Source organism: Tympanuchus pallidicinctus, unplaced genomic scaffold (assembly GCF_026119805.1).
Source record: "Tympanuchus pallidicinctus isolate F22 unplaced genomic scaffold, pur_lepc_1.0 scaffold17, whole genome shotgun sequence".
Lineage (NCBI taxonomy): Eukaryota > Metazoa > Chordata > Aves > Galliformes > Phasianidae > Tympanuchus > Tympanuchus pallidicinctus.
In genome coordinates this window covers 11,674,300-11,701,822 of record NW_026294690.1, presented here as the reverse complement: position 1 = coordinate 11,701,822, position 27,523 = coordinate 11,674,300, and the positions used below count along the sequence as shown (strand labels likewise).

The 27,523-nt window shown below is 39.6% G+C and overlaps 1 protein-coding gene and 1 long non-coding RNA gene across 2 annotated transcripts in view; one reads left to right on the top strand and one right to left on the bottom strand.

The window, feature by feature from the left end:
- Positions 1-3,416: 3,416 nt before the first annotated feature.
- On the bottom strand, positions 3,417-9,340 carry LOC128078722 (uncharacterized). Its single transcript, XR_008205760.1, has 4 exons — positions 9,299-9,340; positions 8,553-8,613; positions 3,681-3,764; positions 3,417-3,471 (listed from the first exon to the last, which is right to left on the bottom strand). It is a non-coding gene; the product is annotated as an uncharacterized LOC128078722 (long non-coding RNA).
- Positions 9,341-24,680: 15,340 nt separating this feature from the next.
- CFAP20DC (CFAP20 domain containing) overlaps positions 24,681-27,523 on the top strand; it is a 61,624-nt gene continuing 58,781 nt past the window's right edge. Inside the window, exon 1 of the mRNA XM_052679171.1 lies at positions 24,681-24,925. The gene's annotated coding sequence lies outside the window, so the exon portion shown is untranslated. The remainder of the gene's footprint in view (positions 24,926-27,523) is intronic.

Here is a 27,523-nt window from a genome sequence, read left to right as displayed (position 1 = left end):
GTGAAACATCTCCCACTATGGCAAAAGGAAAACTGGTATGAGTGTGAGAAAGACTGCACTACTATACATACACAGTGAACCTGAAGAAAAGAAGATTACGTGGAAAAAAAAATGAATGAAATGCTTGAAACAAGACAAGGAGTGCACAGTCATTCATACGCTCCTGTGTGCTCCCTTGCTCCTCTACTCCCTAATAGCATCAATCATGATGGTCACTGGAGTGTACACATTGGAACAATAACTTCAGATATTAAGAAAACTCTTTCTACTATTGGGTCAAACACCTGAGAGAGAAAACAGCATTAAGAGCCACTTGACCGATTCCCTAGGAATGGTTAAACCAGTGTCTTTAAAATTTAGTCCAAAGTGACTGCTCTTCCTCTTCTGACTTTCTCTTCTAAAGTTGCTTGCAGAGCACTGAGAGATTCCCCATGCTGAGCCCTAGTTGCAAAGTGGATTCAGGCAGGAAATAAAGGTGTTCAGTTCCTACTTGGACAAGGCTGCTATATATCAGTCACCCTGTAGAGCAGCCAGGTAGGCTGTATCAAAGCATCTCTACTCAGCACACTGCCTCAATGGGAAACAGTAAGTGAAACACTCACTTTCTCCTAAGTCTCTGTAATGGCAAAAAAAAAAAATACAAAACCCAAAAAGTCATCAGAAAGAAGTGAATCAAAGCTGATATACAACTTTTCTGAAACTTTTTGCATCCAAAGAGGTCTCTCCTAATCACCTCTGATACTTCTTATTTTCCAGCCATCCTAGACACTGCCATGAGGAAGTGGGTGATTGATTGGGGCTTCAAGATTTAATGTATTCACTGAACCTTGGTCTACTAGTAGCTCATATTCATCTCAATAAGAACTGAATCAGCAGGTCACACCATGCCACCAGAATAATTACAGACAGAATGTATGAGATTTTTAAAATCTGCTGTTTTTTGTGCAGTTTTAGTTTATATCAAGCGTGAATGACAAGGAAGGTGCAAAAAGGTTATAGCAAATGTTTAGCACAATAAATAGGCAGCAAAATAATATGATAATCAGGCTCAGCCCTGCTATCTTTAGAGAGTCAAAACACAAGTATTTTCAGTTGGAAGATTGATTTTTTCAGGGTTTTTTGTTCACCCAAACAACAACTCCAAGATTTGGCCCTATTCACACCTGAACTTGGATGTACTTTGTTACAATTTATAGTGAAACTGAGAGAGCAAATACACGTGTAAAACTATTTATAAAAGTAGTCACTTCTACAGTCCACAATTTCCACACTTCAATTTTGATCTTATTTCTTCATATTTTGTTACTGACTCTGTAATGTCTGTTTATCCAAGAGTGCACTGTTCAGATGTAGTATTTTGCATTCAGCAAGGCCTGCTTCTTACCCAATTTTTCACTGGAATAGAAGAAGGTTAGAAAGTTACTTTCTCAGCAGTATTAATACATAATTCAATTATTCTATACATCATTTTACTTGAGAATATGAAGGGGTGATAATACCAGAGACACAGAGCCATACTGGAAACAGACATTGGAGGCAAATACTTCTGGCTCCCAGGTCACTGGGCCACTTGACCACTGGCCAAATTACAGGAATTTTGTTCTTCCACATGAAAAACAGTTCCTTTAGAAATCATGCACTGAGCTGTATCTCTAAGCTAACGACTATAAAAGTTCTTGTGTCAGAACTAGGTACCTACATGACTGCTGAATCAGGACCAGGAACAATTCTGCAAGAGCTCTTGTTGAGCTGCTGCTAAGTGCTGACATTTCAATTGGGCTTCTTGCTAGCATACCTGCAATAGAGACGATGCTCTCAGAGCATTAGCGGACAGGGAAAGGTTCCAATATTGACAGGTACTCTCAACTATCAAGGTTTCTTTCATGAAAAAAATACTTAGTCTCAACAAATTTAATGTGGAATTGAATGTAGACAGGCAAAATTGCATTCATAATGGGCCAGCTGATGACAAATAAATCCTACAAGGATTACCAACAAACTTAATTCACCAAAGGCTCATCCTATGAAGCCACTTTCATTAAATTTAACTATTCCTCACAGCAGTATTACAATCTGGTCTAGTTTTTCACAGAAGATTAGAAGGGGTGGAATTATGCAGGTAAAAGTAACAAAGTAGGAGAACAGTAACAGTACATCAGGAGAAAAGGAAAATTGCTTCTCAGCTGGTCAAGAGTAACTTGTGTCCACTGTTACCAAGCAAAATCAAACTGGCAAACATTGGCAGTACTAGAGAGGTACCATGGGCAGACTTGTGTTTGGGGAGGTGACATCCCACTGGTACACACATGGACAAGGTCTGTGCTCCTTCAGAAATACAATATCCTAACCACTGCAATGGAGCATCCTAAAAGTCACAGCCACCACACAAGCATGCTACCTTTTAGGAAGGTTAGGAGATATTTAATGATGTAGCAATCTGGGAAAGCATATGGAGTTTGACAAACTCAAGAATAGAAGAACCAGGATGTGCAGGGATAGGATATTTGGCCTTTTAAAGTAATAGTGTGACTTTCTCATGACCTTCTCTGCCATTTTGCTATTGCCTCAGAATACAGACTCTGTAACTAGATGACATCTATGGTGATAAAAAACAGAAAAACAGAGCAGTTCATAACAGGGCAACCTAAAATCTCAAGTGACTGAAAAAAATGAAAGATGCCTGCAGTAATACAAACACCTACCTAACTTGAGTACATCATAGGAACCAAAAGGAATTGCTAATGCACGCAGGCCAGCCTGGCCAGCTTTCCTCCTAACTAGTGCATCTGCATTAGTGCAGTCTGTCATTCATTCTCAGTTCATAGAATCATAGAATGGTTTGGGTTGGAAGGGATCTCAAGGATCATCAAGTTCCAGCCCCCCTCCCACAGGCAGGGTTGCCAGCCACTAGATCAAGTACTACATCAGATTACCCAGGGCCCCATCCAGCCTGGCCTTGAAAACCTCCAGAGACAGGTATCCACAACCTCTCTGGGCAGCCTGTTCCAGCACTGTACGACTCTCTCAGTAAAAAAAACAGTGAAGCCAGAATAGCTGAATTTCCTTTGAATATTCCTTACGGCATAATAGTTCCTCCTTTAGTAGGAGCTATAGGAAATAGGTGAACGGTTGGACTGGGTGATCTTTTAGGTCTTTTCCAACCTTGGTGATTCTATGATTCTATGATTCTATGAAAACAAACCAAAATGCTACCAATGTAATTTCACTGTCTTAGTTAGGGCCAAAAGCCCTGCTTACTCTCCACATATGTGCAGAGGTGATGAGGATTCACTGTCATTTCATACCTCCCCTTGACTGTTTACCCTTTACTTGTCCTAAAATACCACCTCTGTGCTGTAACTGTGTGTGTCGTATTACCACAGCTGACAGGAATCAGTACTCCACTACTTTACCTGTTCTTCATCTTGTTGCTCTGAATGGAGTGATAGCAGTATAAGCCTCTTGCTATGCCTGGAAAAAGAAAAAAAGAAAAAAAAAACAATTAATTATATTGTACTTTTACTACAAGTTAATGTATAATCCAAACATAAAGGTCTCTAGAGACAAAAAACAAACACACTGTGCACTACAGCTGTGTTGGATGCTTCATTCAAGTTTATCCTGAAGCCATTAAGTTGTTGACAATCTCTGTTAAAAATACAATGTGAAAGGAACTTCACCTTGTATGGATATTTGGTAACTGTGCAACCCTCACTAATCATACTCCTTGGAAGTTCACAGGCTAAGAAGTCCTCCAGAAGAGCCTACAGGAAAGCAAAAATGAGGTTAAGAAATAATTTCTCTAAAACTCTTCTGGTTGTCATATAATAGCTGAAAAGGAACTTCCTGACTTGTCCCAGTATCATAAAAGATTCCAGTGAGAGACAATTAACCAGATTCTCTCCTGGCATGGCTATCCAAACAAGAAGTTTGCTGTTCACATTTAATAAAACAATACATTAAATGCTGAGAAACGATTTTCAGGTGGGGAAAATTCAGATCATTATGTTGCAGCTTGCTGTTTGAAAGACTCAGGATGCAACTGTGTTTAAGTTAGTATCAACCACCAATAACTTAGCACAGTTAATCATTGTCAAAGTAATTGAAATATTATTAAAATTATTATTATAACACTTAGAAACCACCATAACACATTAGGTGTCCCTGATATTAGATGCTGTAGAGAGAACAGAAAGATAGTATCTATTGTGAAAAGCTCATAGCCTACTTTATTATATAACTGAAGAATGGATACAAATAAGCAGGAAAAAGCACACTGAAAACTTATAGCAGAATGCTCTGCCAAGATCCCCAGGCTTCTCGGTAATTTCACTATAAAAATGAATCCACATCCTTGTCTAGGAGGAGGGCTGTGATCCTTCCAGCTGAGTATTGCCATAAATGTCCATAGTACGTATGCACCGAGCAGCATTTAGCAGCAAGGTAGCAAGACAGCAATGCTTGCAAATCACATGCATTCACTGTACATTCATTAGGTTTTCATAGTGCACATAAGCAGCAGATCCTGTGATCTCACTAGGAAAGTGTTTCAATATGCCCAAAAATGTCAGATAAATGTTGCACTTCCAAAAAGTGCATTCAAGATTGTGGCGGTGAAAGGAAATGAAATATTTAAAGTAAGCAATATACTTCTGTTCACATACCAGTGACCTTCACTAAATTAGCCCTAATGCTTAAGCATATGGACAAAGATGCAGCAAAATGTTATTGAGCACCTGTATCAGTCTGCACTCATTGCTCAGTTAGAATCCCAAGATTCCAGCTGAGGCTGCAAGTTCCCATACCTATAGGAGCAGAATGCCACACTTACATGTTGTAACTCAGCTGCACTGTTGTCAGCTGCTCAAAATCAGACCACCTTCCTTTGGTGTATGTGCCACCACCAGCATGCACCCTTGGCTGCTACTGATAAGCAAGTTAACTCACTATTATTTGTTGCTACGATTTCTTTTTCTCAGATTTTCTAAACAGTTTGTAATCCTAAAACTTATCCATTCCCTACTCATATTGCATTTTGGGGGTGCCTACTCTGTAAAACTGCCGTGTAGTTGAAAACTACTGTATATATTGGTGATTAAACAAACTCCACACTTGGTTCAAAAGTTCAGCTACAATTTCAATGCTTTGGAGTAGAAAACGATAAAAAAGCAGAGGTTAAAAAAAAAAAAAGTTGAAAAATATAGGATGAAAAATGCAGCTGAGAGAGGGAAAGAGAAACTTGTAAATGAGCACAGAAGCAATTTGATTACCATATACAGTACTCTTGTCAAATGCTACATTTCCCTGCTTTGATGTCTGATCCACAAGGGAAGGTTGTTTGCTGCTCCTTCAGAGGCAGCTTGGTTTTGGTTTAGTGATTCAGCAGTTACTATTGGATCCTCTGCTCTGGACTTCTGCCAAATGTAGCCCAGAGAATTTCACCAGTGCACTCCTGCACTAAGCTCAGTACCTTCTTGTTGAACTGAGGCATGTCTTTTAGGAAGACAGCTGTTCTTCACTGGATCCATAGGTGAGTTGTTTCAATTACTAATTTCCCTTGCTGTTAAAAAATTTGCACTTTATTTCCCATTTGAATTTGCCAACCTTTGTGCTAACAGTCACAGGTTTGTACCCTGATGACAGCTCATCTATCAGTTCAGCATCAGATAATTCATATGTGTCAACACAGTTACCGGGAAGGAAACAATTCTGTCTTTGGAAAGACTTTCCTTTAGATGGGGCAAGAAAAAACAACCTTTAATAAAAACTACTTGGCAAGAAAAAAAGCCTTTAATAAAATATCCTTCTTAACTAAAGAGGGAGAAATGATACATGAAGAAATGTTACAGGGAGCAATCAGTAATAGCACTAGCTAGAGTGACAAGCTTGAATGTGTGCAGCCTGAAAGGCAGCTGCTAATGCAAAAGAAGAAAGACCTTTCAATGACTTCTGAGTGACTCAGCAGTCCCATGATGCATTGTGCAAATAACCCCTAAAATATAAGGGATGAGATATCAAGAAATTGTCTTTATTACCCAAACAAAATTACTGTAGCAAAAAGTTACTGTCATTACCCTTTAATAACAGCCAAAGCAAGATTTTAGAGATGAACGGTGTTGCTACATTTAACTCTTCTCCAATGTTTGCTGCTACTTGGCAATATGCAACCATCACTAATGACCAAAGACAATCATCTAGAGCAAAGAATGGAGCTAGAGGAACAGGGAAGAGACGTATGGACTTCAGCACAGCACTAGTGAGGGCAACTCACCTGGCTGAGAGTTCTCTTACGCATATTCCAATGCTAAGTAGCATTTCTCTCCAGTCAAGTTAAATTTCAAGTCCATCTTCTTTTCCAGTTACCAAAAATGTTCAATGCAAGGATAGAAATGTCTGAAGCAAACAGAAGGGCTAATTTTTCTGTTAGAACTGTGAAGCACAGTGACCCAATGTTAACCAACACTCCCTAGATAATCCCCAATTTTGATATTCTTTGTCTGATTGATGTAAATACACACATTGCATGGAACAACACTTTTTGGCCTCATGTGGAAAGCAGACACAGAAGTTATTCTCAGCCAAAACAGTTTGCTTTTCAGTCTGTGTCAAGCACGAAACTAAAAAACACCAAGAACTAAAATCAAGTTTTCTTGCACAGTCTCGTCTGTGAAAGACTGACATGTACATTATTTAATACTCAGAGGTCTTGAATCAATATATATTTCTGACTTGTAAATGGCCAACCACATATTTTGTTCAAAGCTATGCCACAAAGAGTCTGTGTGCTATATCAGAGCAGCCAGGCAGTGGATAATGTGGAAGAACAAAATGGAAAGGCCAAATGAGAAAAGCTGTATATGAGCTGACTGCTGCTCTCTCTGCTGCTCAAACTCTCCACAGAAGGGATGGCAGACCATATATGACATGAGGGATTGCAAACAAACTGTTGACTTTCTATGTGGGGAGTACCAAAACAGAATGAATGTCTATCATACAGCAATTCAGCTTCTGCTAAGACAGAAATAGAGAGCTTGTCAGATTGTTCTGGCTCGCACTGTTTCAATCATGGACAAGTTGGCTTCCAGAAAGATTCACCATGAAGACCATATCCATAATGTCACACAGAGTCAGTGGTGGAAAGCCACAGCTGATGGATGACAGGAGAATACCTACAAACACCATATGTGACTGTTCTATGAGGGACTCAAGGGGATTTATGGACCAAGACAAAACATGACAATGCTGACCATCACAAGGGAAAAAATGCACTCATCACAGGTTGCCAAGGCATAGGGAAGCGCTGGGCCCATTTCTTTCAGTTTTGTTTCAGCAACAGCACAACCACCAGCAGAAACGTGTTGGACTCACTTCTGGGGACGTTTGGTTAAGCTACGAGTCATAGCAAGGATGTGTCACTTAGGCACTATTTATCTGCACTATGAATATCAGGATTTGCTTTAGAACTGCCCTAAGTTTGTCTAACCTATCTGGTTAACACAGTGCTCAACTGATGAAGAACTGATGTCCAGCACTTGGCACATACCAGTCCTTTTTTCTGCCATTTCCATATGCAGGTCTGAACTGCATATATGCTCACTTTTCCTGAGCGTATTTTGAACAACCATGTCAATTTTGGAAGTCTATTCCATCCAGATCAAGTTTTCTATTAGAATGAAGGTTTCAAAATTGTTCTGCCTACCAGATGTTCTCTCCCCATGCAGCATGTCCATACTAGAGAAGTTCCCATCAGCATTCTGCAGTGCATTCTTATCAGCAAGCTTTTATTCTCCCCAGGTACACACTGACATGACATCCCAGCCAAAGAAGAAAATTCTCAGATACACTATGTACTGCTCTATACCTACATTTTATTTTATGAAATGTAAATGTAAACTTGATTCAGAGAAGAAAAACAGTGTTTGTAAAACCTGTAATTTAGCTATCACATAGCAAAACCAAGATAAAGAAATCAATGGAGGCATGCATTCTCAGCTGAGGAATCAGCTGTCAGTTCTTTAAAGCAACAGAAGTTGGGAACACACGTTTTATTTTTCATTCCTACACAAAAAATCATATTGCGCTGCAGATTCAGTTACTGTTCTTCCAATATTTTGAAAATATTAATAAAAATTTATATGTTAAGCAGCATTATCTCTCTTAGAATCTAGTCTTTGTGTGACTGCACTTTGAGTGATTTTTGCACATTTCAGTTTTAGATAAAAGCAGTTCAACAAATTAAATCAAGAGACACCGCTGGGATAAGGAAGTCATAATATAATGATATTATAGACTAAATATTCTGCCTACAGCAGGTCTGAAATATGAATCCTCACAAATACCTCTGAATTTTGTGAGAAAAGGAATTTCATTAAAACCAATTGTCTTTATCCATAGACACTTTTCAGAGCAATGCTGATGACTTTGTCAAGGCCCCCAGTTCTCAATTGCTGACCTGTTCATCTGTCCAAGAACTGCACTCCAGCAACACAGACTGCATTTATTGGACCACTGAATCAAACAGAAAACCATCTGTTAATTTAGAAATCACTTACCCTAATCAGAGTCACAGTTCTAATACGACTGTGTGCACCAGCAGAAAGAGATTCAATGATACTGAAAGAGAACAACGACAATACTATATGAAAACCAGGTAACAGAAGAGAGACTCAACAAGAAACCAGACCTTAAGGTAAGAACCAGTATGAAATTCAAACTGCACCTCTTACTGGGAAATCTGGAATTGGTACCCTTCCTCAAATGCAGATTTTTATTTTTAACTTTGCCAATACTTTAGCTATTCGCACTGCGGCTATCGCACTACCAAAGAGCCATTTACTCCAGAGAAGTCCAAAAAGTTAAGTCTTGTGGAAAATCCTAAGTTAACAGCATTCCTACAAAATAATTTCAGGCTCATAGGCACCTGGTGACTCGGACACAAACATGCACAATCACAGACTCTAGCAAGCTTTATAAGACAATTCATCAGTTGCAAGGCAACAGACAGTGAAGCATAGCAAGTTATGTAGCTTAGTGTATTTTTACTTAAGCTTCTTATTATTATTACTGCCCATCACAATTAAATTCTGATGCCACGACAGTATTATACAGGCTATATTCAAATTGAGCTGTCCCGTGCCAGCCACTATGCAACACCTGTAAGTAGTTCACCCTATCCCAAAAGACATCAAATCAGAACTCTGGATCTTTCAAGGTTTGTCCTTCTCCTTGAAACCTTGGTTTCACATTTCACTTTGCATTGGCTATTCCATCATTTTTCAAACCTTTCTGGTTATTCTACCTGTCAAGGAAATGTGCATTAGCCTCCAACAGGAAAAGGCCGTGTACCTGTAAGTGAAAAGCAATTAAGTTAATAATGAAAACAGTCAAGGTTTGTGTAGCTCTGTCAGAAAAATCAGAGATTTATTAATGGTACATTGGTTGGGGAAGAGAAACTTTAACTCCTGTTCAGTTAACTTGTATATGCTTTGTACACATTTTGCTTTTGTAAGAACTGGGGAGTTAAACTATATTAATAGAGGCCTATTAAGGGGGCAAGTTTTTGTTCACAAAACCTTCTGACCTACCAATCAATATTCACTAGTTTCAACCACACATTGATATAAATGAACTGCAAGCTTTTCCTTTTGCAGTGAGAGAGCACTTACACTTATATGCTATGAAGGTTTAAATGAGTTTATGGGGGATAGAGAGAGAATCTGAACAATTTCATCTACAAGCAGCAGAAATATGCTTGAATTTCGTGGATTTGCATCAAGCAGGTCACAAAATATTTCAGCTGAGGATAAACTGAGCACCTCCTGAAGATTCTGAAAATTTGCACCCTGTGACTGACCTCTTAGGAACTGGCTTCCATTGCCATTACCATCCTTCATCCATCACAACTTTACAACACATTCTCACTCCTGTTGGCCCAGGTATAACTCTGTGCTAACATTTATATATGGAAATTACAGGAATCCCGAATGCAAGACTGAGGAATCCTGAAATCTGACTCATTGCAAGTCTCATGGGGAACCGCTCTGCAAATATGGGCAAGAGCTACCCCTCCCTTTCTACACTTTATTTCCCTTCCAACTTCATTCTTGCACTGGAATAAAGAAAAGGAGACATGTTGCTGAAGTATTTATTTCAGTTCATGACCACTTGAAATTAGAACTGACTCATAAATAAAGCAGCACTGGCAGATTTGGGGTAAGAATATCTGATTTACAGACAGCAACATGTTGTGCAGAAATAGCCTTGATTAGTAGCCATCTTCATTTAGTGGCTGCCTACTTACGACACAGTTTGTAATAGACACTGCCTTCATTCATTAGCTGTTCTTGTTTAGTACAATATTTGCTCCTTTATCACACACACCTTTAAGCAAAGCTGCAGGGGAAAGCAATTAAATGCAATCGAAGCAGTGCCGTCTAAACAAAGATATACAGGGTGCTCCGTCTGTTAACATTGCTGAAGGCCATGATTGTAATTTATAACTAAACAAATGCCCGTATGTATGACATTACAAGCTCTGAACCATGATATGCAGGTAATGAAACTGTACAATCCTTATTTACGCTATGAAACAAGCTGTTACTTTTACTGCAGCTAGAGAGGCGTTTATTCTCACACTGCACGCAGGTGCAGCTCTCAGAGAGTCCATGAGGATTTGCAAGTGCACTGCTGGGGCAGGTAAGGACTGCTCAGTTAACTATGCACTTGGTTTTTAAGACCCCATACACCCAAGAGATAGGAGATTGTCCTGAATGCATATAACCACACCAGGTAAACTGGCTTGAAAACATTTTATAACCAAATTAGCTTTACAACCTAATGGTTCCTTCTGACCTTTGTTTGCCCAGTTGGCCCACTAGTAAAATGTGACAGGAAATGTTCAGTTCCCTCTATAATGCAATTTGAATTCAAGGGACACCAGGCGTTAAGCACTGCAGCATTAACAAGCTGCAGTACTATAGATTCATTGTAATTAATAACCAATAAAATTATTATTATTAAAAAATTGGCAGTAGGACCTTTGAGTTGGGAGCAGCACATCCTTGCTGCATTATCTCCTATTGATGGCCACCAAAAGCAAGACAGTTCCCTGCAAGACTACCCCAGTTACTGAAGTAGAGAAAAAGCACAACTTCTTCTCCATATTGTAACCATGAAACATGTGACTAGAGGAAAAGAGGAAACCTGTGTGTGTGGTTGGGTTTTCTTACACACTGGGGAGTGCTGGCAGCTGTGTGATAGAGCAGCCCCAACGTTCCCACACTGGCTTGAACTTTGCAAGGAATAACTCTGCGCTCTTTCTGCAATCCAGGTCAAACCATCTGCTTCAACACAGCAGCCAGGAATGTCATCTCGTGTCACTGTCCTTTCTTTCAGCTCTACACACTCCTATCATACATCCTTCCATCTCTAAAAAGAATGAAACCCACCAACACTTCTCTGTTGTTAACTTTAATTTCAGCAGAACGGCTGTCATGAGGAATTAATACTATTGCATTTAGAAATTTAATTAATAAAAGAATATTAGAATTACAGTAGTAATGAGTAAAACTATTCACAGCCATAGCAGTGCCAGAATACTTGAAATTCAGCATAAACAAATATGCAAGACTAATGAATTAACATAAACTCTAGGGTTTGAGAGCAACATTTGAATTCTTTTCCATCCAATCACGTTTCTGCTCTCAGCTCAAACTAATTATTAATAATTTCTCTCTGGTGATGGGGGCTATTTTGTAATTTTATTTCATCAATTTCTATTAGAGCAAAGAGGACAGGCAGTTTGGTTCTATTTTGCAACTCTAAAGACGGGGGAAAAATATATGCGGATGCAGAATTTCAGCTTATGGCATCTAAATAAATCATCTTCCCCCACAGAAGCAAAAGGAAAACAAATATCAAACTCTTATTGATCTTCACCTCCTACTCACCACACTGGATCTCACAACAAGCATGCAAAGTCTGAATGCAAAATACATAGTTTGTTATCATTATGATTACAGAGCTCAGCCTGCATTTAGATAGCAACAAAGCATATGTCACAGTTACCAGTCAGCACATGTGGACAGCCTTGCCCTAGAGGTGTGAGCTGCTCTACTCATCTCCACGAGCTGCAGGCAGATCCCCCAGTTCTGCAACAGCACCATTTTGCAATGACCCCACCAGGTAATGTTTTGCCATGAGAACAGCCGAGCTCCTGGCATGAAGTGGTGTGACCTGCTAAGCCTGCTCGTACCTGCTCAGCTTTTTACCTTTCATGGACAAGGGTTTGAATCAACTTGAGGATTAAATGGGAGACAAAGGAGCAGCCATTGTAAATACACAGAGTAAAAATGACAAAATGTAACCCATCGCAAAGCTCTAGTAGTGGTAAATACAAGTGGTGGAAATTGTTTTGGAAGATGTCACACACGCTCATATAAGAGTAGCAAAAACATATATTTGGCACAAGACCAAATTAATAGAAAACAAATCAGGGCTTCCAAAAATACTTCCCATTAAAGCCCAGAGACGTTCCATATACAATCACCTAGATTCCTTTCAATAGCAAACTTCCCACTGACAGACCGAATCCTGAGTAATGCAGAACATCTGCATTCTTCACTTCAGCAGCTGAGCAAAATTCGTTCGTTTGGCCAAGTGCCAGCAAACAAACAGCCACGTGAATGCAGCGACCAAGAACCGGTGCACAGGGAACAGGCACAGCCATTCCAGATCAACATTACTGTAATACAACCAGCAAAACTGCCAGTTATTTCAGATTCAGTCCCACTGCCCCCAAAAGGAAAAAATCTTGGCTGATAAGCTTGAATAAAAGATGTCCGGAACCAGATTTTTAGCTACATAAAGTAGCTGTCATGCATCAAAATGAAGATATATTGAGGGAAGTGGCAGCATTCCAAGTGTTTGGGAACGTCCACAGACAACTGCATGTGCCCTGTATATAACAGCATCTCTGAGCTGGGGGAACTGGCTTCAAGGACATGTAATTAATCAACCCAAAATGTAAGCAATACTTTGGCTGCCATCACACATATCTGCTTTGATCTTCTGTAAACACCCTGGGCCTTCAGTCAGGTTTCCAGGATTCTATCTTCCTCAAAACCACTCAGGACTTTACCTCTACATCACCCAGCAATTAGTTTTCTTAAGCAGATTAATGATGATTGGTGCCGTGACCTGGCCCCAGTGAAATTAATGCTATAGCTCTTTTTAACTTAATTCAACAAAAACCCACTCATCCCAGTGGACATGCCAATGATTTTAATATATACATTTAGACTAGCATAATAAGTTATTAATATAAATTAAATAAGAGAGAACCCTACCATTTATTTTATACAGAACAGTGATAGAGTAATTAAAGCCAGTGAGCATTGGAACCATACAAAAAGCCTTTGAATATTAAAGCTGATATAAGTCAGAGTTGTTTAAAAAGTATGTGATCAGAGAGACTGTCGGAAAAAAGTCTTTTTTTTCATTCAACATAACTAATTTTTTATTAGCACATATGTATATATATATATATATAACTTTTTCAAGTTATAAATCATCCCATTTTTAAATTCCCCCAAATGTCTAATATGTGCTATAAAGCACACATGATAAGAAGCAGGATTTCCCTGTCAAACGCTGTCCAAAATATTAGCTGCGTTTGTATGAGGGATGAATACCTCTCAGCAAAAGAGAGAACATTTGATTAAGTTTAGAAAGCATTCATCTGACAGATTAATTATCCCGAAGCAACAGCAGCAATGAACTGATTAAAACATAAAGCTTTCTATCTCTATGCTTCTATAATGGTCACATTTGAGTAAATTCCATTTCCCTGAATAGATTCAGACTTACTGAAAGGTCGTTATATACTTAGAAAAGTGTCAACAAGAGACAAGAAGGCAACAGCTTCTAAGAGGTATTACTGCAATGTATAATTGATAATGAAATTTGTTGGTTAAATTAGCCAGAGAAAAAGTATGAAGGTCTAATAGGCTTAGTCTGCCGTTCAAAAGAGCAAAGATATGATGGATGCTTTCTACCAAAGAGCAGCACACCTAGCAAGGGCAGAGATGGATTTACCTGCTTGCAAGTAAGGTTGTTACAAATAATTTTTGCCTTAAGCATGAATTTTTCTTTATGAAAACCAGGCCTAATTAACAATATCATACTCTCTAATTGAAACAAACCAACCAACCCCTTTCATCTTCTATCTGGATCAACCTGTCCAATTCAGGAATTCTGTATGAATACTCACAGTGGGCTGGATCACTTAAATGACAAGGCATTGCTATTATTCCTGAATTACCGATACATAACAGACGTCATTCTGAACATTTGGGTACTCCCAGTTTGTACTGGCAATAATTATGTTTTAGATCTGCAATTAGTATGGCCATTCACAGATTTTTTTTTAAGCTGTTCAAAACGTGTCCATTGGGAATTATGTACCAAATGCAAAACAAATCAAACTCAAGACTTACCGCAATAATCCGAAATCAATCTTGTTAATATTTGATTAGCCATACTAGCTAGTTGCAACTCAGTGCTACTTACTATGCTGGGGAGTTGCCTCAGGGACATTCAGAACCTCTGGGATTTAAAGCTGCATTGCACTGGGGAAGTCATTTGACCAGTACTCATTTCTACACTCAGATTAAATGAATGGTAGCTTATGAGGAATAATGCAAGTATCAGAAACGTGTCATATGCTATCACTCTATGTTGTTTAATATGTTTATCACTTTGCTGTCTCACAGCTCATTGTTTAAGAAAAAGAAAAAAACAGAGGGCTGTAGTCAAGCCATAGTGGTATATTGATGTAAATGCATCCTTCTCATCAAACTTCAGGATGAGTAACAGTTCATCTTCAACATGAGACAGATGATAAAGTAACAGAATGCTTAATATTTATGCAATTTTTGACATTTGGAAGAACCCATTTCTAAAGGGACAGTATGGAGCAGTGGAGGGCTCATGGATGGAGTTTCTTTAAGTAAACAGACCCCATATTTCTGTAGAGAATTAATTCATGTTTCAGCGTTCTGTATTAAGATAAAATCATGAAAAAAAAACTGTAAAACTTCATTAGTATATTAATGGACTTCATCTTCCAAATAGGCACTAGATTTATATTTCTTTCTATGAAATGCAACAAGCCCTTCCAGATTCCTTCTGAAATTCCTTTTAATTCTGAAAAGAATTAAAGTACATTTCTGAAAGAATGAAGAATTATGCTTAATCTGTAAATATAGTATCTTTACAGAGTCTAGTGTGAAATTAATACATCACCACTACATAAAATGCATAATTCATGAAGTGATACCAGTCAGACGTAGCAGCCACGACAACTGAGGCATCTGCAAATCACCAGCATACATCTGGAAAACTAGCGATGGCAACAATGCCATAAAAGTTGAATGTGGATTTTAAAAAAGTAAAATATTTTCACTGCATCCGCCCGCTACTTTTGCAATGTAAGTTTTAAAATTTGAGACAATACTTAGAAAATAAGCTGTCCTTTTATTTTTTGGGGAAAACAAAATTGTTTTCCTGTACAAGTAGGAAGCAGGTGAATTGTTACAAACTCTAGAAAACAGTTACAGATCATTAACAGAATTATGATATCATTTCTTGGAGAAATGTTGAGGCTCTCACTGAAGCAGTGGTGTGATTTATGAGCATTGCTGAGAGCAGAATTTGGGAAATCGACACTGAGCAAATTAGGAGTTACTGAACCACAATATGGGCAGAACCCCCCAAATCCATATTTAATTTGAGTCCTCCTTCTGCTATAGTGCAGAGGGGAAAGGACCCTCTCACTGCGCACTGGGGAGGTGATGGACCACAGACTGGGTCAGCTAGGGCAGACCACAGGGGTAGCATAGGATTGATCAGGTGGGCAGCTCCTGAGGCACACAGGAGCACTAATATCAGCATTATGCTCTTTTGTTACTGAGTTCTCTAGAATTCACCTACACCAACACTTTCAAGGGCAAGGGGTGGGCAGTGCTTCACTCCTGCTGCCAGTTTAGATCCTCAGCTTCTTTCTGAAACTGCTGAAGCCTGTTTCCTTAGTGTCATATAGGATGAGGATTGTTATGCTGTGGTCACCTGCCAGATAGAAACTAGAGAACAACTGCTACTGCACTCCAAGCATTTCTATGTGAATCAGCCTCATGATTTTACCACGTCATTGTAAGAACAACAGAATTTTCATCCAATTACCTATTATTCTAATTATTGTTCTGTACCAAAAACAATTCAGCGTTAAGATTTTAAGTTTTAAAAAAAAAATCTTGATTACACACCCTGGTACCTGATGGTTCGAAGATGTGCTACTGTTTAGGACGGTGTCAAAGTAAGGTCCTTAGCACATTCCACTTGCTGAATAAGATTACTCAGTGATCTGGGCAGATGCACAATCTTGTTATGAGGGTGGCTGAACCCATGGAACATTTGATATTCACGAGAAAAGCAAAGCAATGCATGAACTTGTGGAAAAGCTTAATTACCAGTGACTTAAACAATGCAAAGGTAGATACCCTGAACGTAATTTTCTGAACAAAAATAAAGAAATGAAGAAAAAACATGCCAGATATTTATCTGGAGGATGAACTGAGTGGATCAGGAAGAGTGTGTAACAGATGCAATGGATATCACAGCTATGGGCTGAAAATGATGGAACAAAAATGCCTTGTGTGTCAGTCCTGGTTGGAGTGCCAGTGTATAGAGATCAGAGCAGGAAGGGCAGGGACATCCAATGCAAAATTCCTCTTGTTTTTTTTTTTATCTTTCTTGATTCAGCTCAGTGCCAATGGCCCTGCATAACCATTCAAAACATAGCCTGAAAAGCAATTGACTTTGTTGACTGATCCTCAGACTGTTTCCCCAGAACGCTCCTCAGAGAATGCTGACACAATCTGCAGCATCTCAGACCAAAGCTACAGAAGACAGAAAGGCCTCGTTCTCCTCTCAGTCACTCAATGCAACATCCAGAAAACCCATGGCCTTTGAGCCTGATCCTGCTTTGTATGCCAGATGCTATCCACTACTGTAATGGCTCAAGCAGCCCCAAAGCTTGTTAATCAGGCACTGGCAAGCAGCCTTCCTCACTGATTTTACATTACCCCAGGAAACGGGACGTTTCCAGCACACTCTGAATGCACTGCAGTCCTGAGCTGTCAGAACAGCCTCTGCGGGCACAAATCAGAAGGGGGGAGCTTTCCGAGGGAATTGCAGCTGAAATTGAACGGCTTCAGGGCACTTGGCGTAAAAAACAGCCTTTATGCCACCTTCATGCACAGCCACAAATGAGGATCTAGCTCTATGCATGGAAATGAAGCATAGAAAGAATGTTTTAAAGGATACAAGAGCAAAGAAGCATTTTGTACTGGTTAGTTCTTTTCTCCCCACTGTGATCTCTGCTCACTGGCATCCTGGTGTCAACAGATGCAAAGCATTTCCAGTCTCTGCAGTGATGGCACACACTACAAAAAACCCTGTGAATGCATTAACCAGTTACTCCCAAATATCCCAACTCCTCCTGAGAGCAAACAGATACAAACCATCACTGCATGTAGCCGGATGTCTTTGTAAAGGAAGTCGTTAAGCTAATGTCAGTTATATAAAGAATTAGCAGTAGAAGATAATGTAAGCTTTCAGGGATAAGCATAGCTCAGCATCTTTAGGTAAAATATTGTCAGGCATCTTTAATATCTTTAATAAAGAGATTTATATATGGTTTAATAATTTTTTTTGTAGTTACACAAGATCAGGTATTAGCATATTACCTCTGAGAAAGGAGGAGAGACATTTGCAAGACACTGAATTGTTTTAAGACTTTTACTCCTAAGAAAAAAGGAGAGCATCTCCTGGAGACAACTGCTGCTCATTTAAGCCACCACTTCTTAATAATCCTTTTACTTATCTTCATCTTAAAAGTAATTATTTTTGCCACCACATCTCTTACTGGAAAGCTGTTTCAGAATGTCATTCATGACTAGAAATGTTCTAGTTTCCAAATTTGAAGTGTATTCATGATTGTTTTAGACTCATTTGTCCTTTTGACAACATTGCTCTTTAGCTTCACGCTTCTTTTTCCTCCTCAGTCATTTCCAATACATGAGCTTGAAACTTACTAGTTTCCAAGTGTGTAACCTCGCACAGAGTAACAGTGAATTTCATCTGATTTGGACTACTCCAAGCCTCAATATACTTTATACAAGCTTTATATACTTCTGCCTAACCGAACAAGCTGCTCACATTCAGAATTCCAACATCTGCATATTTTATGAATGTACATCTTTTCAAGACTTGAAAAATACTGAACAAGATTAGTTACAAGCCTAGCTCTTAAATTTGTAATGTAGACTTTCTAGCATTTCCTGCAGTTCTAAGATATTTACATCCTTCTTTACTCACTCCACAACTTCTTTCTGATGAGCATTATCTCTAATTTCCCTAATTCATGCCAAATCACACACACTACTACAGTGCAACTAGAGGAGTTCAATTGCATTTTGTTATATAGAAAATGAGTTATCTTATAAAAAATGTCCCTGTGGATTTTTCCTAAATGTATTCTATTAAATCAGCACAGAGCAGTGGCCAAAAAGACAAGTTGCTGAAAGCAAAAATGCCAGGTGCCATATTTTTTATCCAGCGAAGTTCACCTTCATGGCTGCCAACCCAAATTCCTATTAGTAGCAAATCTGACATCAGTTCCAATGTTTGCCACTGCTGAGCTAAACCAAATTCCATCATCACTTGGACCCGAGTAACCCTATTTATCACAGCAACCACCCAGGGGCAGAGAATCTCCCATCTTTAAATTCAAGGTGCAGTCTATTCTGTCTTTGTCAGAAAATGAGATATTTAGCAGTAAGATCCAAGAACAAAAAGTTCAGTCAGGGGAAGGACGTGGTAAAGTGAGATCTATTCCCAAGCTGATGATATTCATGAAGAATCGAGCCCATGAACACAGTTTCAGACACCGTGGTGCCCCTGGTGTACAGGCCTCTTGTGGGCCCTGTTACCTCCTGGCTGTCCACCCAGCACATCTGCACTGGGCAAACCACAGCACGTCCTTCCCTGACTGGCTGCTGAGTGAGACTTTAGGACATCTGGGAGCTCCGCAGTGAGCAGAGTTTTCAGAAAGCAAATAGAAAGGCTGAGATGTGGGATAAGAGACAGATGTGGGAATATGAAAATATAGGAAAAAAAGAAAAGGGGGGGGGTTGTTTCAAGGGACTCACAAAGAGACAGAAGAAACTGACTAGAGGAACCAAGGGCAGAAAACCTCCAGGAAACCTGAGGTTTTGATGCTGTTCTGTTCGCAGAACAATTCCACAAAGGCAAAACAGAGAATGCTGTATGGCAGCCAGTGCTTCAACCCCAAGGAAGTCAGTGAAAATCGCAATACCTTCAGTTCTCAAAATCTGTATTAGAGTTTTTATGTTTATCTGAATTGCAATCATACAGAGAGTTTCATTTAAAAGTACTTGCACTGCTTCAAAACCCTACACTAATTCAAAAAGATTAATTTAAGAGATACCACAGCAGAGACATTTATATGTGGTGCATACTGTGAAAAACCCCATACCCTGACAACGTGAACAAAAAATATGTGAAACCACACTATCAAAACACTACACAAAAATCTGACAAGTTGGATGAGCAATGTCAAACTACATATTGACTTCTTTTTCTATCTTGCCAGTAAAAATAAAAATGGAACGAAGACCAAAAAAAGAAGAAAAAAAGAAAAAAAGCAAAACAAGTAATCGGGACAAATAAAGGCACTGAAAAAGAATACAGGAAATGTCAGAATAGAATAGATCATTTTGACCCATCACAACCAGCATCTTCCCTTCTAATGCATCGTGCTACTCCAGCATACATACTCTATGGCATCCTCCTTCATTGTAAAATCCGTGTGATGAAGAGACGAAGACATTCCTCTGTGAGTTCAGATAGCTGTCTATTTTGACCCTGAATCATGAAGCTTTTTGTGAAATTGCAGTTTTTATTCTTGTCTGTGTAAGTCACTAAAACGAAGGCAAGATAAACTATATGTCTTAAGAATGTTCCAATAGCTTCAAAATTTTATTGTATATACCCATCATGATCAAACAGACAAAGGTCATTTGTTCATTTCAGAGGTGAAATCCTCTGCAGTGCTAAGACTGGTGAGGAGATGGTTTCATTCTGAGAACAGCAAGAAGACTGCTTCATTCCAGACTGAGAACACTACAGTCTGACCTACGACAGACAACGTGCTGAGTGCATAACACAGAAAACGTAAAATGATTTCTTAAGAAATCACTGACAACTTAATTGTATTATAAAAACCAATAGTTTCTAATGTAATGGCTTTATTGCACAAAGAAAAGCGGCTATTTGAAGTTTCTACTGGTCATCCAGAGGCTGTTTGAAGAACTCTCCGAATCAAAGAAGCGTGAACAAAATGTAGAAGATATTAGACAAAGTCTCCTTCTACACTGTAAAGTCGAAACAAATAGCCATTACCAGCACAATTTGGGGTGTTTAAAGACTGTAACTGTTGTAAAGCACCTTAGCAAGTGAAAAGAGAACTTCCTTCACTGTGATATAACTGCCGAACAAACACAAATTGCTTCAATATTACAGCAAAACACGGCACGTTGTCAGTTTTCCCGTACGCCTTCACTGCTGCTGTGTAACTAATGAATTGCTCTGAAGGAATGGAGGTCATTAGCACACACACTGCACAAAGCTGATGGTTCTTTGAGTTTAAAGAAATGTACTGCTTTTTTTCAGATGTAATCTTTTTTTTTTTCTTTTTCATCTGTAAACAGATTCCAGTTGCCCCATACAAAACCCAAAAAAAGCAAAAAAAGAGGAACAAATCAACTCTTTCAAGCCCTATGCTAACCGCCTCCATACATCCAAGAGCCCTGGCTAACTAGGTTGGTAATCTTATTAAATACACCTTCATGATTTTCATGCTTTAAAAGCTGCTCTGAAGTGAAATTTGGCCAACTGACCGCATGGGGTGAATTCTTATAAAGCCTGGCACAACATCAGTAGTCTATTTTCCAATTTCAGGTATTAGTTCCTGAGTACTCAATGCTTTCTGGAGTGGTGCAGCACATTTATTTCACAGAACAAACGCAACTTTTCGTATTCTTCATGAACAGGATTAGTCTGGTGAAAGTGGGATACCAAGGCCTTTGATCTCATCTCAGCACCATCCATTGTGCTGTAAAGAAAAGAGGCATGAAGGACGAACGGCTCCACAGCTTTCTCACCTCCATGCAGCTGCATCTCAAGTTTCTGAACCTGAACATCAAGGCTGTAGAGAGGGGAGGAAAAACTGGTGAAAGTTTGATCTTGTGAGTCTCAACAGAAAGTAAAATCCAGCTTGCTTTTCATAACTTTTCCCAGACCTCAAACAGGGATTTCTGTTGATGAAGCATTTGTGGGACTCAGGAAAACAGGTTGTGAACTGGTTCTCACTTGGAGCGTAACCAAAAACTGGCTTCTCCAAATTGCTGTTTTCTGAACTGAAGACACTACTCCACATTTCTAAAAGCCACAGGCCAATGGAGAGATCACATATATTTCTCTCTCTCGAATTACATTATTCTGTACTGGAAATTCAGAGAAAGCCAGAATAGTTAATTAGTGAATTCCACTTTTTAACAGCAATTGTACCAGAAGACAAACGTACAAACAAAAAGTAGATAAAATGAAAAGTACAAGTACACTCTGCTTGAAGAATCTCTGAAGATTTTCAGAGATTCACAGCGTAGATACAATGGCAACTACACAGGTAAATAACCCTGCATGACAGAATCTTGGCAAACACACATAAGGAAGGATACTGGCTAGAGAGGAATGCTCAAGGGAAATGAAGATCGGGCTGGCATTGGGGCAAACATGCCTCAGCTCCATGGCAGCTGTTACCAAGTGGAGGCTAAGCAGGCCACAAGGCACACAGCGTGACCCTTCTCTCTAAGTCAAGAATGGCAAGAAGGATTTACAGAAAATTTCATAGAAAGCCACGGTGTCTTCTTTCTCACCTTAACTAGTATACAGCCCCCAAAACACGACATGGACTACAGAATGAACTAGAGTGAACTAGAAAGACAAGGGACTGCCCTACAATGTGAACTTTCTGTCTAAAAAGGCATGTAATAGAACAACAGAATACAGATCAAACCGGCAAATGGTCATTAGAGGTGAAAGGCAGCTTTGCACAGGAGGGAGGCGACCTGGCATACATCAGCTGGCAGGCTGCTCCGAGTGTGAGCAACAGTATGCAATAAGGAAAAGTCATGAATGGATGAAGGAAATTACAGTATTATTCCTGTTGATACAAAGCCAAGTTATGCCAGTGGGGGTCCTTTAAAAATGACTGCGTTTAATATCACACATCAAAACCTAGTGCATGTTGAACACTGTCCAAAATTAAATCAATTCAGTTCCCAGCATGACACTACTGACATCTTAGTATTTTAATTTAGGACTGAAGATCTAACCACACCTTGAGTTTAGAGCATTTACAGTAAGAATTGTCTGTATTCACTGCTCTAAGACACAGTAAAAATTCCAATTCACTGCTCTAAGACACAGTAAAAATCTATCCGCTGGAATACACTGTAACGTGTACAGATTTCAGCTCAGAAAATTGAAGGGTAGCATTTGAAGGTAAACATATCTGAACTCTAACAGTTCTCTCCACATTATTAGTCAACCACTTGCTGAACACTCACCATGCCTTTTCAGGACTTCAGTAGATACACAGAGGCCTAAAACACGTGGTCAAACAGAAATACATAACCCAGAAGCTCAAACAACAACAGAAGATGATCTAAAGATTTTACTCTAAAGAAGTCAATATAACAAAGATCCTGATTTTCTAACCATTAGTTGCACAGTATTCCCACATTAACATACTTTCAAATTAAACCCTGGAGTACACAGGGACTGGGTCATAGAAGGGCTAAGTTTAATGACAAGGTTCCTTGCTGAGTTTACACTACCTGCAATTTTTGAGTGATAGGGTGTACCAAATATATATCAATACATACATATGCAAATATACATATATATATATACATACACACATACACTTTTTTTTTTTCCAGTCGAACTGAAATAAGCAGGAATTTCTTCTTTCCCTTATAATACCTCTGAAATGTTTTCTCCAGCAGCTGGCAAAGGGAATTTTGGACTTGCACAGCCCAGCACTGCCCAGAGCTGGCAGGAAGCTGCTCCCACAGCTTTCACTCACAGCTGGCTGCCCCAACCTCTGTCTCTCCAGCCTGAACCCTGTTTTTTAACTCAAATTTCTCAGCTCCTCCAGCTATATGCCTGTCACAAAGGTTTCAGGCTTTTTAGATATAGAGTTATGTGTAAAAAAAATTCAGGACAATTTCTAGTTAAACCACATAAAACGAACAACATAGATTCTGTTGTCTACAGAACTTCTCAAGGTTTTAACCTTTCTCTTGCTATTATATTTCTTTTGTCCTTGTTCTATTAGCTGCTTTTATTTAATAACTTGTAGCTCAGTTTTTAGCATTACTGTTTTCCTTATCTCCAATACCCAAGAAATTTAAGCGGTCTAATCCAGCATATGATAAACTACACTGGATGTGTTTTCTTTGAAAATCCCAAGGTAAATTGAGAAAGTTTAAAAAAAAAACAAACAAAACAAAACAAACGAACAAAAAAAAACCTATAATTGATTTAACTCATTCCATTCCTTGACAAAGCCAGGAGAGTACCTCTCAGGAGCAACAAAAGACAGTGACAGGACAAGGGGGGTGGGAATGGCTTTAAACTAAAAGGAGGATATTTAAATTACGTTAGGAAAAAATTCTGTACTCAGAAGGCAGTGAGGCAGCAGCACAGCTGCCCAGAGCTGAGGGTGCCCATCCCTCGAGGTGCTCAAAGCCATGCATGGGGCCCTGGGCAGCCTGAGCTGGTGGGGCAGCCAGCCCACAGCACGGGGTTGGAGCTCTGTGGTCTTTAGAGTCCCCTCCAACTGAGCCATTCTGTGATTCTGTGAACAGGGTGAAGGTGGGCTGAGACACCGCCCAACAATCTGGTGGCTCGGCACCTTAATTCCATGTGGGACCTTCATCCCACCGTGACAGGTTACAGAGTCCTCAACAATCATTCCTTATAGAAACTTGAAGACACACTTTAAGAAAAAGGCATTCTGTTATTTTTTGTGAAAAGGCTGCAAAGTTCCACAAGGAAACGCTGTAATCAAAAGAGCAGTCACTCCAAGGATTGGATTCCACATTCCACCGTTCTTTAACAAATATCTTGTTCTGTAATCCTAGACCAAATTGGTCCCCTGACACCTTCTTCCTACAGGTCTTTGAAGCCATCAAGAGATCTTATTTTTGACAAAAACTTAAAAACTAACAGGGCTCTTATCTCTTACCTCTTTTTAAGACTGAAGAAACAGAAGTTAATTAATTTCTTAAAAAACAGGGGCAGGGATGTGGCTTCCCACATTCTTCTCAAACAAACAAACCACGAGTCAGCCTTTTAGATTAAGTGGCCAAAGAGCTTTGCCAGGAGATTTCTTGGTCACATTTGTGCTTCACCGCTTCACGTGGCCGCCACGCACCGTGCGCATCCTGAGGGACACAAACGTCACCCCGCCAGGGCTCGTCCCAGCCCTCAGCCTGCATGATTACCCAGTTCTTAACTCGCTTTGTGGGAAAAAGACTTGCGGGCGGACCGCAACGAAGCAGAACGCTCGGCTCCGCGCAGCTAACGGCCGCCAGCCGCGGCCCAGTCAGCGAGAACGCCGCATCCCGCCCGCCGCCATTTTAAACGCGCCCATCCCCGCCCAGCCGCCCGCCTCCCCCGTAGGAGCGGCCTACCCTCCCAAGCCGCCCTCGCCCAGGTGAGACCCGGCCGGAGCCGAGCTCCGCGATCCGAGCGACCCCGGCCCCGGCGGTGTGGCGGAGTGGGAGGGACGAGACGGCGGAGGGGCGGGGGAGCGGCACGGCGGCAGGCGTCAGCGCTGTTGTGGTACCAGGGGTTGTGCGGGCTTGGTGCGTTTAAGCTCTGCTGCTGGCATAGGGACGCTGGTAGTCTTGCTGTAGTTTATTAATGGTCTTTCTCCCCGTTTATTACGTTAACTTGTGTGTTGAGAAAATGTATTGCCGTGTTGCAAACCCAGCTTTAAATATTCAATATGTGAAATTCATTTGTCTAGAAGATGGTAAAACCCTTCAGCAGTGATGAACTGCTCTCCCTGGTGTGTCCCAGCCTGCCATAAATCAGCGCTGGCTTTGGTCCCGTGATGGTGAGCTGTGTGGATCAGCAGGGCTGGCTCTCAGCACTGTTCCCTGCCAAAAGCAGTGGGCTTAGGGCATTTTTCAGTGCAGATTAGTGGTAGGTGTGCCTTAACTTTGCCTTACACTTTTGTCTTTGGAATAGAAAAGTAAATAAACACAGATTTTTCAATTCTGGGACACTGATCAGGAAAAATAGTCATATGTTTGTGCATGTGGTCCCTTTGAAGTCAAGGGACTGGCTGTGACTGGGAAGGTTTTTACCATGACCAGTATCCATGAGTCTGTCTGTTGTCTCACTGTCTGCCTTGGGGTTACAGCAGTACTCAGCAATCAGTAATATAAAGAAACCCAGAAGTCTGCTTACTGTTTGTTTAAAGTGTTGGAAGAAGGAAAAAATATATATATAAGGATTCCCTAGAACTTTTGCCAGATCCTGAGTGGTTCATAAGAAAAAAAATGATTTGGGGCCATTTGGATTGCTGCTGCTTCATTTTTGGTTTGGGAAACATTGTGAAACTATCAAAGTCAGTGTACAGATCAAGACCTCGTGACATAAATCCTGATAGGAATCTGTTCTTCCAAAGATAAATATATTTCATTGTTACATAACTTTATAAACTACATTCCTGATCGTTTGTTGACTGATACTTAAAGCCCCTATTTCCAATTGAACAAACATAAATGGTTCAGGGTAATAGAAAGTAATCATGATCGGTGAAAGAAACATATGGAGCTGCTGAACCACAGCATTCTACAGAGATGTCATTAAGAGCCTATTTATTTGAAAAATACACAAAAAGTAGAGGACTTATATTAAGATGCCATATAGTCCCTCTTTTTTCAAAAATAATCCCTCTGGATTTCAAGTAAGCCCTCTTTACATGTTTAGGCTTTATAAAGAGTACGAGAAGGAACAATGAAAAAAAGGAAAATACTGCAACTATCAGTTTTCCAACCTATTCTAAAGCATAGTTTTCTTTAACTAAAAGACAACATTTAAGGCATCATCAAAGCTCCTCTTTAATATTATCACTGTAATTAATTCGCTTAGTATTTTTAGTAGCTATCAATCTTAATAGCAAAGATATTCTCTAGTCTTCTTTTGCAGTAACTTCATGGAAACTGGGAACTAACAAGTAATATGTGATCAAAAATATCTCACTTGCAGTCTTCTGTGTCTGTATGAAAAGCAAGCTGACATTTCCCTGATGCATTTGCAGTAATCAGCTTTGTACTGTAAATGAGTTGTCCCAACACAACTATTTACCAACTTTGGATCTAATTCACCTTTAGCTGAAGTTACAAAGAGCCATGTCATTTTGAATTTGCGTTAGGAGGCTTTTCTAAATCTGTTCAAAATATATTCTACAAATTAATAATTAACTAGCATATACGTGTGTCCGTTCAAAAAACAACTGCTTTGGTGAAAAATGTTAAGCCATATTTTAAGCATGATTTGAATATTAAAGATTTCTAGTTGTGAGATTTGTAGTCCCACAGTAAGTGCTCTTTGCCTCACAGATTTTTTGCATTTTTATTACCACTGCACTTTGCACTTACTGTTATCTCTTTGTATATATTTCTGTGCTTTCTGTGATCCATTGAAAGTCTTTATCTGATCATGTTTCTACCTTTTCTTAAGCACATCATCTCAACTTTTCTGTTCAGGCACGTTTTCTCCACTTAAACTTAAAAATGATCAGCATAAGGGTCTTATTGTGATATCTGCATGTCTCCATTGTGTTTTACCAGTGCACGCACACTCTTTTGTGCTCAGAGCCAACCAAGAACTATTTCCATTCAATACAATGTGGAGATGAATTAGCATGATGTCAAGCCAAAGCTAATAAGCACTGCTGAGAGACAAAGTGTATTAGTACAGCATTGAACCCAATATATCAACATGGCTTCCACCTACCTTGCACTTCACACAAAGCACTTTGCACCTATTTTCAAAACTGCAAGCTGTGCTGTTGGTGGATTGGGTTCTGTGAAAAACACATTATGAGAAAACAGTGAAGAAAATAAAGAATTACTTTCCATATCTTCTGTGTAATTCTAAATACAGCAGTACGTGCATATGCTGTAGCTTCCTGCCCTGCCTTCCCTCCTGAAAGGTGCTGTGCCAAGGAAGATGGAACTTGGCCCCTTCATAATGCATGCTAATATTTCTTCCAAAATATACAGTATGACTACAGTCA